The following is a 12,110-nucleotide window of genomic DNA, read 5'->3' as shown; positions in this document are numbered from 1 at the left end:
CTAGAAGAGTCTGAAGTTGAACGTGAACGTGAACACCTGTAGAAGCCTTCTCTGGTTCTATCAACTGGTTTCTGGTTAACTGTCTGTTTAATGGTTAACCCATGACATTTTTTGCTCTAATGGTCATACACCAAAAGAGTTTATGGGGTGGTATGCTGTCCATCTGTCCAAAATATATTCATAACTAGACCTTTTTATGATGCTAAGTTGGTTATCGATGAAAATAGTTCCTATATAATGTCTACCATGGCAACCATGTTGAAAATCTTGTTATAGGTACTCCTCCTGAATGGATTGTTGTTACTACTCCTCCTGAATGGATTGTCGTTACTACTCCTCCTGAATGGATTGTCGTTACTACTCCTCCTGAATGGATTGTTGTCGTTACTACTCCTCCTGAATGGATTGTTGTCGTTACTAATCCTCCTGAATGGATTGTCGTTACTACTCCTCCTGAATGGATTGTTGTCGTTACTACTCCTTCTGAATGGATTGTTGTCGTTACTACTCCTCCAGAATGGATTGTTGTTGGGAGCCTAATAACATTTTTCAGCACATGATAGGCATGACAGCCAGTGTAACTGGTGTGGGAAGAACCCAGAAAACCCCTGGGAAGAACCGCCAGTCCATGGGAAGCTACTGGCACCTGAATGTGTAGTCTTATCAACATGGGGTTTTCACTAAAACACTTCATATGAGGTCTAATTGATTCTACATGACAATTGTTCAGACCTGATGTCCGAATGTCCACTATAGCATCATTCTTGAAAGTACTGTTATTGCTACGCCTTCTAAATGGATGGACATATCATGTGATTTTTTATGCCAAGCTGGTCCCAGTTTAAGTGATGCTGATCTGAGGTATAATATGGCAGCCATCTTGAAAATCTTGTCACTACGCTTCTTCCATAGATACTCATATCAACATGGTTTTTTCAACAAGATTTGTTACCTCCATTTGAAATTAAAATGGTGCAAGTCTGATGGCCATCATGGTAGCCATCTTGACAATTTTGTTATTGCTTCTCCGCCTGAACGAAAGTCCTATTTTGAAATATTGTTATCTCTACTCCTTTCCAAATGGTCGGTTATATCATCATGGAGTTTTCACATTTTCTTGATATTTAGTTGGTCCTAAATGAAAATGGTGCTAACATGGCTGCCGCAACATTCTTATAATTCGTTTCACTACTTCCACTGAATGGATGAGCAATATAACGTGGTTTTTACCAAGTCTTTAACAAAAATGCTGCATGTGGTACATCGAATATGTTGTCTTTCTCCCCCTGAATTGACGATTACTCTTTGGAATTTTACCAGACTGTTTATAATGATGCCTACTTTGTTCTAAAAGAAACTGGTGCTTAGCTGACATCCACGGTGTTCCACCGTAGCTAATGTGAAAATCTTCGTCATCGATAAAGAATATCGGAAACAGTTTGAATATTCGAGAGTTTAAATGAAGACATGGGCGTAATTAATTTCTGGAAATTCTTTTCGCCTAGTAGAAAGTCAGACCCTTGGAGGGACTCTTGTTCAATAATGGAAGTGTTTGTCGGAGAGTTAATAGCATGGAGATCTTGTATAACGTATACATATGGACAGGGTTTAATTGCCAGAACAAGATATCAGTAATGCGATGTTGTGTGGCATCTTTGACTAACACCTGATTTATACGTCCTCTGGATGTGTTTAGGATGATAAACAAGATCAAGACGCATTGTCCAAATGAAGTGGTCATTCGCAAGACCTCCATGTACTATCTAGCGTTTGGCAAACACTATTTGCAGAGCTGCCTTTTGCCCACAATAGAAAGGACTCGGCATGACAATGGTGAATACAGTAGTGACGAGTCCAAAATATTCTTAATAGCGTAAACTCATCAGAAATATAATAAATTAACAAGTCTCCAATCGGAGCTGGCCAGCTTCATGGAAGCTGATGGACTATAAGACTCTTAAGCTCATGAAATTGCTCTCAAAGCTGTATTCGTATTAATTGGTAGTTAGCCATTACTGTACAGGTTTAGGTATCGATTTATAGGACTTCAAAACACCATAATTTATTTTAAAAATTGTTTCGTTTATTGTGAGGGTGGCCGAGTGGTGTAAAGTGTTCACCGTTCCGGATCACTGACATCACATCACTGTCTGCGTGGGTTCGAGTCTCAGATTCGGCTAACGTGGGCATGTGAGAAAGCTTGCCAATTATTAGGCTCATAATATGAAGAAACGTCGATATTATCTAGTTTTAATGGCACTCAACGATGTTTAGGATCAACAGCTTTCAAGATTCTGTATTCAGATGATTTGGGATATACGACATTTTGCACGCAACTGCGGCATTCGGGCTTTATGTAAATATTTGCTTTTATTGGGAGAAGGCCCCAGAGTCTAATTATGGCTAGGCTGGGGCAAAAGGTTTTCATATTCTAAACTTTAAATAAATTATGTACACAGTGACCATCTAATAGTCGTGCAGATCATTTACACAGCGGCTGTGTCAGTAGTCTTTCTCGGAAAGGCCGTGCGAATAGTTGCGAAATGGTCCAATCATCTTCGCTAGCCATGGTTTTATATGATAACCGTATCTGCATAGGATAACTTATAGGAACCATGGCTAGCGAAGCTGTGATCCAATAAACATCATATTCTTTCTAAAAATAATTCCTCCTTCATATTCACTTTTTCCAATCTTGCCAAGACCCAGTCAATGCATCGTTATGCTTTATCCGTGCCAAGAGGACTCATAGAAAGATTATACGATTTTGTGTATGCGCGATATATATATATATATATATATATATATATATATATATATATATATATATATATATATATATCTGTGTGTGTGTGTGTGTGGAATGAATTGCCCACTGAACTTAGACACAAAGACACAGTGATCACATTCAAGAGAGCTCTCAAAACTCACTTATTTCGACTGCAAGAACAAACTTAAAGACCTAATAATGTTTCCTACCTTAAATATTCTCAGCATGTTTTTCTTAATGTTTTCTAATTTCATGGTGTTTGTTTTTGTAATCATATCATTATATGTTATTTTTTTTATCTTACAGGTGTTGTCTGATGTTGTAAAGCGCTTAGAGCTTCTAAAGATTAGGCGCTATACAAAGTCCTCATTATTATTATTATTTGTTTATTTATTTATTTATTTTGCTTCACCAAACTCACCATCAAGTCAAGCAATACAGCTCCCTTTCGGAGCGTTTATGACATCCCGATGTGAAAGGAGCGCATTAGCCTCCTCTTTACATCGCAGAGAAACATTATCTTTACAATATGCCCTAAAGTAAAGATCCACCCCCTGAACACCGCTTCTAACTCAGATACACAATATTATGTGAAAAATATCAAATGCCATACATACCTTTGATATTAGAATATCTTCCAGCCTTTGCGGTACAACAGTTGACCCTTAAAAAATCCAAAGTTCGTTTATTTCTGTAATGCCTCCCTAGCTTCTAATTTTACGAATCATAAATGGGACAGAAATCCAAAACAATCCTATTTTTGATAACTATTACAGTGAATTTCTTTCCAAATTTAAGAACTACACAGGAATTTACACTGACGGCTCAAAAGATAGCGAAAAGGCTTTTGCAGCTTTCGTTAGTGGAAATCACATTATCAAATGCCAGATGGTGCATCAGTATTTTGAGCCGAAATCAGTACAATATACGTTGTCTTGGATTATGTCGAAACCAAACATATTTTAAACTCTATCATCTTCTCCGATACACTGTCAGTACTTCAGTGAAGCTGGAAAACCCATTAATGACAAATATTATCATCAAATATACTTAGCTGTGTTTCTGGTACAATATTGTATACTGCTCGTTACCTAGCTGTGTCGATATCAAATGTAATGATAGAGCAGACCGCGATGCTAAAATAAATTTATTTGTTCAATAATCTGAATTTTTTAAATACCATGCACTAATTTTAAAACTATTATTAAAAAATCCGCATTTACTGGGTGGCAGGCGTCGTGGAATGATTCCGTCAATAACAGGCCCCGTATGTTCAAACCTACCTCAGGCGAATGGTTTTTGTCTTAGAGAACCATCAGTAAAGAACGACGTTGTCACTGCAAGAATTTTAGTCGGTCATACTTATATAAAACACTCCTATAATGTAAAGGGCAAAGACTCAATCAAGTGCGTTTCTTGCAATGAACTTCTCCTTGTCCAGCACTTTATGATAGGTTGTTTCGATCTCCAACCTACACACCGTCATTACTACTATGTTCAACACATGAAGGAACTTTTTGAGACTGTATATGTGACTTGTACTTTAGATATCTTGAAGGAAGTTAACATTTATTCTAAAATATGACTTGTGTGCAACCTTTCTTCATTCAGCATTTATAACCAACATGTGCACTGCATATGACCCTGTTTACACGTTTATACACAAAATTGACATCCCCAATTCGTTGGGAACCTTCATTTTTGTCTACTTTTATCGCTCTTTGGTAGTAAACCTTTGTGATATAAAAATTTACATCATATAAACTCTTTTATGACGCTATACAGCTTAACAGTGCTGGTGTGCCGTAAAATCCACAATCAACCAGCCAACTTTTTTCTGGGTTTTGCCTTCCCAGAAAGGAAGAAAAACGAATTTATTTAAATGAAATAATTGGGTGATGGAAAACGCGCTTTACCACATTTTCAAAGCCTTCAAACGGTCATTTGATAATATTTTTTTTAATGAGCCGTGCAAGTACATTTTGTATACCCATTTCAGCTAATTACACTAAATACCGTAATCGTTCAGTTACAATCTTGAGCATCCGTGAAGGACCTTACTTATGCGTTTGACCACAAAAATACAGTACGAGTCTGAGATTGTTCCAATGACTTACCTGGTTAGATAAACATCGATATATCACTAAATGTAGTTTGAGCAAGATTATTATGTTAATATATATTTAAAAAATACGGGATATAGTAGCATGCATTGAAATTGTATCAAAACAGGAAGATACCGTCGTATTCATTACTGGAGCACCAAACTGGGCAAGGAATAGTATGAAAATTCCTCCCTGAACGCTTTATGTTTACAAATGATGTGCCTATTCTTCTAGAGTAACACCAGTCCATTAGTCCTCAGCGTTATATGATAATTAATTTGTATGCCACCGGTTGTAATCAGCTTGCGGCATATGATACTATATAATTTTTTCATACGTATCTTATCGATGAACACCGCTTTACCTCTATATATTAAGCGTTAATTATTGACATAGTGGCATGTTGTGATGTGTAACAACCGTATATAAATTTACGTCAGTAAAACGGAGAAAGCTATTCACGAATAGGGACAAAAATGTTTCCAGAAATTACAAGCCGGTTTCTCTTCAAATCTCATTGGGTCAAGTATTCGAAAAACGTGCGCAGAAAGATAGTCGTGGCCAAATTTGTTAGATCCTTACAGCTTCACTTGTTTTACAGCTATGTCATATTTATAATTCCTTTTGCAAGGCAGTCGATGAAGACAAAGAAATTAGTGTGTTATCTGCAATACGAGTAATGCCATCAGCAACATTTAGCATAAGGGTCGAATTCATGAACTAATCAATATTCAAATTGGTGGTAGAATACTGGAGTGATTTAAGTATTATTTTTCTGATACCACTCTGAAAGTCGTGTTTGAGGGTTGTTTTCAGATAAACACGACAGTGGGGTTGATGTGCTCAAAGGATCCACAAATGGTCAAATGCTATTTCTACATTAGATTACATACATTGCTACTGGTATTCATTTGAGGATGTTTCCTGATCATACTTCGTATTCAATTATCGCGAAGGTCCAGACCCTGCCTGCCGGTGTACAGCACAAGGACCTACATACAATCAATTTGTTGACCGACCAGTGGGTAGTACATTGCAAATATAATCAATACCCGACTAGATCAATAAACTATAGAAGGACCTCCTTCACCTCCGCACTTTAAATGAATGATACGGTTATAGCTCGTTAACATTTTGGCTTAACTCTTGACAGATCCCTATTTTTGCACACACACATAAAGGAAAGTGTGAAAAGGCGAATAAAAGGATACAACTATGAATAAATTTGAAATTTAGACCTTTCTGAACATTATTGGAGCTTCGTTCTTTCACCTTTGTAAGATCTCTTTTGGAGTAATGAGATATTTCGTGGGATAAGAAAATGTCTGTATAAATATTCAGTTTTACTTAAATTTTATTATTCAAGCTTTTCTTTTTGGAATAGGAACAACCTTCATTCTGCTCTTTTAAATCACTGTGAACTTGCTCGACTATTTCTGAGAGACACATAACCATTCTTCGCGGGGTGGGTGGGTGTCGGCGTGGTAATTTACGAGAAGAAATTAAAATAAAATCGAATTTTGTTTGTCAGAAATATCTCCGCAAATAATAATAATAATAATAATTATTATTATTCTGACCCGCTGATATTGCAGCAGTCGGACTAACAGTAGGATTGACTGACACATTTCTAACTACAAAAAAGGGTTCCATTATTCGTAATTTCGCGATTAATCGTGGTTGCGTTAAAGCCCAAAGGTCCGAATAGCATGATTGTAAATTTGAGGTAGGATTGACTTCGAAGTTGCGAATGCCTTTAAGTTATATTGAACAGGCATCTAGAAAGTCAATGCCTGTTACTATGAAAAGTGAGATATTAGACTGGAATCTAGAAAACGTCACAGTCTATGTGGGTCAAAGTGGGATATTAGACAGGAATGTAGAAAAGTCAATAACTGTCACTATCAAAGTGAGATGTTATACGGGAATCTTGAAAACATCACAACCTTTTACGGTCAAAGTGTGATATTAGACAGAAATCCAGAAAAGGTCACAACCTGTTACAATCGTAGCGATATATTAAACAGGAATCTAGAAACGTCACAGCCTGTTACTCTCAAAGTGAGTTATTAGCATAGATGTGTCATGCAATACTTCAGCTACGTTGTACTTTTTTAAATGATGAGCAACTGATAAACAATTTGTTCATGAATGCCAACTGTTAATGCGGTGATCAAAAAGCGCAAAACAATTTTGTTTTAAGATTGTAGAAAATATAATGTTACGAAAAATCGTAGAACACTTCACTGTTTCAAAATATAGACATATATTCGTTTCTAAATGGCAGTCACTTGTAACCACCTGAGGGAAACAATGAAATGTTTAGCGAAGGTCAGACGACCAATACAGTTAATAGGAGAGAGTTCGAAAAAAGTGGAAGCTTTCTACTCATTCCTCCGTATCGCTTGTTGTGATATTTCATTACTGATTTTGGTTTTTGTTTCCAAATATTTCTGTATTCGTACTAATGAAACCAATAATAATAATAATAATAATAATAATAATTAGGACTTTGGATAGCGCCTAGAAGCTCTAAGCGCTTTATAACATTAGACAACACCTATAAGATAAGAAATATAATAATATTATTACAAAAACAAACAACATGAAATTAGAAAAACATTAAAAAATAAAAAACATGCTGAGAATATTTCAGGTAGGAAACATTATTAGGTCTTTAAGTTTGTTCTTGAAGTCGAAATAAGTGAGTTTTGAGAGCCCTCTTGAATGTAATCACTGTGTCTTTGTATCTAAGTTCAGTGGGCAATTCATTCCACGTTGCTGGGCCCTGGTATGCAAAAGAACGCTGTCCGTATGACTTTGTTTTCATAGTGGGAATAATGAGTATACGATTGTCAGAAGAGGAGCTTAAGTATCTTGCTGGTGTATACACATGGGTGAGGTCAGATAGGTATGTTGGACTAGAGTCCGAGAGTGAAATGTAGCACAGAAAACAAATTTTGTGTTTGATTCTGGATCGAACTGATAGCCAGTTTAGGGTACAGAGCAGCGGTAGTATTCATTCGCTTTCCGTAGGTCACTGGTTTGAGCCAGCACAGCAATCCTGGTATCTTACCTACCATTAAATTTTGGGAAATCGGTTTGGGGATATGGGCTAGGATAGGATTCTTTTGAAAAAGAAATTCTGACAGTCAGAAAATTTGAAATATCCTTACTATGATTATATTATATATATATAATATGTCACGTGTTTAGGCTCGAATAAACAGTAACACAAGAAAGAGTGAAAACAACAAGCTTTAAAACAATTTAATATTTTATTTTCCTGGAAAAATTCTGTAAAAAATATGAGCTGACGTTTTTATAGAATCAAATCCAAAAATTATCCAAGTATAATCCAAGAATAAAATTTTAGTAGTCCTAATAAGAAAATGTTCCACTGATTTCAAGTTCGAATCCCGACGAAGAATCCAAGATGGAAGACGATGACGTATGCTGCAGTGCAATCTGTAGTGTTGAAGTCTACAGTTCCTTGTAGAAACAAGAATGATCACTCCGGTTTTTCATAGCCGAATAAAGTTTTATAAAAGTTGTCCTTATTCAACAATTTGACATGATCACACGTACTTTCCAGAAAATAACAGAATTAATCCTTTTGAATCAAAGTAATTTGAAATAACACCAATCCAAGTAATTTGAAATAACTCCAAACAGCACAACATACAACTTCCAGTGTAACAGCCCAACTTCTACTGAGAATAACTCTCCAAAACAAAGGTAATATCATCTTCAGAAACGTAAACAGGGGGTCGCGTGATCATATTCTGGAAGTACGTAGAAATTAGGTACTTGTTAAAATACACGTACACCCAGTGTGGCACTGACGAAAACCCAATCATTTCACTCTAAGAAATATATAACAAAATTTTACATCATAAACCTGTAGTCCCATCATGACATCGACAACAACCAATCATTTTAAAATAAAAATAGAACTTGTTTACGTCGTTGCTACTAATTTTGAAACAAGGCCAGGATTTAGATCAAACTCTGGTGTTTATAGTACGAACAGTCAAGGTCAAATTATTTTACGAAAAAAAAGATGTATCATCTCTAGTGAATAAATTTACACTACAGTGGCATGAATAAAAAATAAAAAGTAAAAGTTCAAAACCGACAAACAATTGAACTGAAATGAACATATATTAAATCTGATATAGTTAAATGAAATATACATAACAATATATATATATATATATATATATATATATATATATATATATATATATATATATATATATATATATATATATATATATATATATATATATATATATATATATATAATTTTTTTGGGGGGGTAGCACTTTCGGTTCATTGAGTCCCGAGTCTCTAAGAGTGGAGACGGAAGTAAGACTGGTAGAGCAGTCGGTGTAAAGTCGATGAGGAAGCGGGATAAGGAGTTGAGTAAGAGGAAGTGGAGAAGGAGGAAGAGTAACGAGGAGTCGGGGTAGAGAAGGAATTTGGAGACAGTTGGGAGAAAAAGGAGAAGGAATTTGAGGGATAGGAGAGAAGAAAACACAAGTGATTAGAATACAAGGACAGGTGGAAAGCTATCTCACACTACAAATCAAATGATGCAATAGGCTATCACAGGGTCTAGTGGAAGGAGAGTACTTGGAAAATTTTAATCATTTGATTATTGAATTGTCATTAACTTGATAGTAGTTGAATTTCACTGTTTTGTATATTCAATCATTTAACCGTCGGCTTCGCAGACTGAGGGCTCGGACATTTACTTATATCTTTCAATAATATAACTTCCAACCCAAATCGAGCCTTGGTGAGACTTCTATAATAATCTAAATAAATATTGGAAGCACCCCACCCCACTTCTACCACAGTGACGGCATAACAACCCCGCCACCTCATATATATATGTCAACTAACATTATATATATATATATATATATATATATATATATATATATATATATATATATATATATATATAATGTTAGTTGACATACTGGATCTTCAGGTAGTAATTAGAAAAATTTTGGCTGGCTCGAAAGAAATTGCCAGCATCCGTCCAGAAACTTGAATGGTCGGCTATTTATTAGAATTGGGTACCGCGAAAACATTTGTACAGCTGTAGACCGCGGTGTTTCTGAATGTACCGCACTAAAAACCGCGGTATACCGAAATTATATTAGGGACCAGCAATATAATGTTCTGAGGATTGAGCCTGGCACCTTTTATTTCAACTTTCCGTCTTCAATATCTGTAAAAAAAATATCGTACTCTAATTTATAGCATAACAACATCCATTATATTATTTGAAAAATACTGAATTATCCTGAGACAAAAGAAAATACAATATCTTGGCTCAAAATAAAAATCTATCCCCCACCCACGAAAATTAAATTATACCCTATAGTAGATGAAAGTATGTGTGTATGTTAATTATTGTATACGTTGAAGTCAAAACTGTAACTGAAGTGGGTTAATTAAGCTTATATAATAGCTGACACTCCGTGAAAGACAATGTTAGATATTAGACTTGTTGATATAAATAGGAAGTGTTGACTCCTCTGCATACAATTTATTAGCTACACAACCGATATAGTAGGCAACGAATCTTTGAGTGGATGCCTACAGCTGGGAAAGACACTTATCAGAAAAGGCCAGCAAACATAAAACACACTTACTAAAGAGACAAGAAAATATCTGGCGGATGTGAGAAACGATGTATAATTGGAAAATAAAGTAACTGCTTTCACGAAAATCAATGGATGGTTATCAGTCGAACAAAGGAAGCACTGTACTTAATACATTAACATATATTAGTAAAGTCCCCCCCCCCCCCAATAATTATTTGTTTGTTATGGTTTCATCTGAAATTTTTCAAAAAGTTGGATTTGTCTCGAATATCTTTCACAACACCCCATTTGGTCACCACGGTGGCATACGTGACACGTATTAAACATGCAGTTAAAGATCATAAATATCATTATATTTTTAATATTTAAAATTAATTTATGACAAATTACACTGTTTTGTAAAAAGAATATTGATTTGTTATTGTTATGAAGATTTAAAATATGCTGTTGATATTAAATCATTAAAAAGATTATTGGTGAATTTGCGTACATTCCTTACTAACGGACACTACCGAAGTACCGGTACAGTGAAAAAGTACAGTAGTATGTACCAAAGGAAAAATACCGCTGTAAACTGGTTTTCCGGTAATACCGCACACCTCTACCCGTCATGATATTGGGGTTCATCATAACACTTAGTTCATTACACCAGGTATTTTCATAATATGACTTCTAACGAGCTTGGCAGAAACTACATTGTAATGAATTTTTTCTGATAGGAGTGCATACACCACAATGACAGTATGATTCTTTCTGTTAGATAATGGTTTTCTATAAACCGCCAGTACTTTCAATTAGGTAACAATGTTTTATAAATTGCCACAACTTTCTATTAGGTAACGGTGTTTTATAAATTTTCACTATTTTTATTAGGTAACGATGTTTTATAAACCATCACTATTTCTGTTAGATAACGATGTTTGCAAACTACCACTACTTTCTATTAGGTAACGGTGCTTTATATGCCACCACTACTTTCTATTAGGTAACGGTGATTTATATACCACCACTACTTTCTATTAGGTAACGGTGCTTTATATGCCACCACTATTTTCTATTAGGTAACGGTGCTTTATATACAACCACTACTTTCTATTAGGTAACAGTGCTTTATATACCACCACTATTTTCTATTAGGTAACGGTGCTTTATATGCCACCACTATTTTCTATTAGGTAACGGTGCTTTATATACCACCACTACTTTCTATTAGGTAACAGTGCTTTATATGCCACCACTATTTTCTATTAGGTAACAGTGCTTTATATACCACCACTACTTTCTATTAGGTAACGGTGCTTTATATACCACCACTATTTTCTATTAGGTAACAGTGCTTTATATACCACCACTATTTTCTATTAGGTAACGGTGCTTTATATACCACCACTATTTTCTATTAGGTAACATTGCTTTATATGCCACCACTATTTTCTACTAGGTAACGGTGTTTTGCAAACTACCACCACTTTCGATTAGGTAACGGTGTTTTATAAACCGCCACTACTTTCTACTAATTGGTGGTGATTTATAAACAACCATTAGGACAAGCAATTTAGTTTCTGTTAATTATGAATTTTCTTCAAAATTTGACAAATTCCTAAATATTTC

This window comes from Sinohyriopsis cumingii, chromosome 18, assembly GCF_028554795.1.
Source record: "Sinohyriopsis cumingii isolate HCF-2022 chromosome 18, ASM2855479v2, whole genome shotgun sequence".
Classification (NCBI taxonomy): Eukaryota; Metazoa; Mollusca; class Bivalvia; order Unionida; family Unionidae; genus Sinohyriopsis; species Sinohyriopsis cumingii.
The sequence above is the reverse complement of the archived record's forward strand: the minus strand, read 5'-3'. Positions refer to the sequence as shown.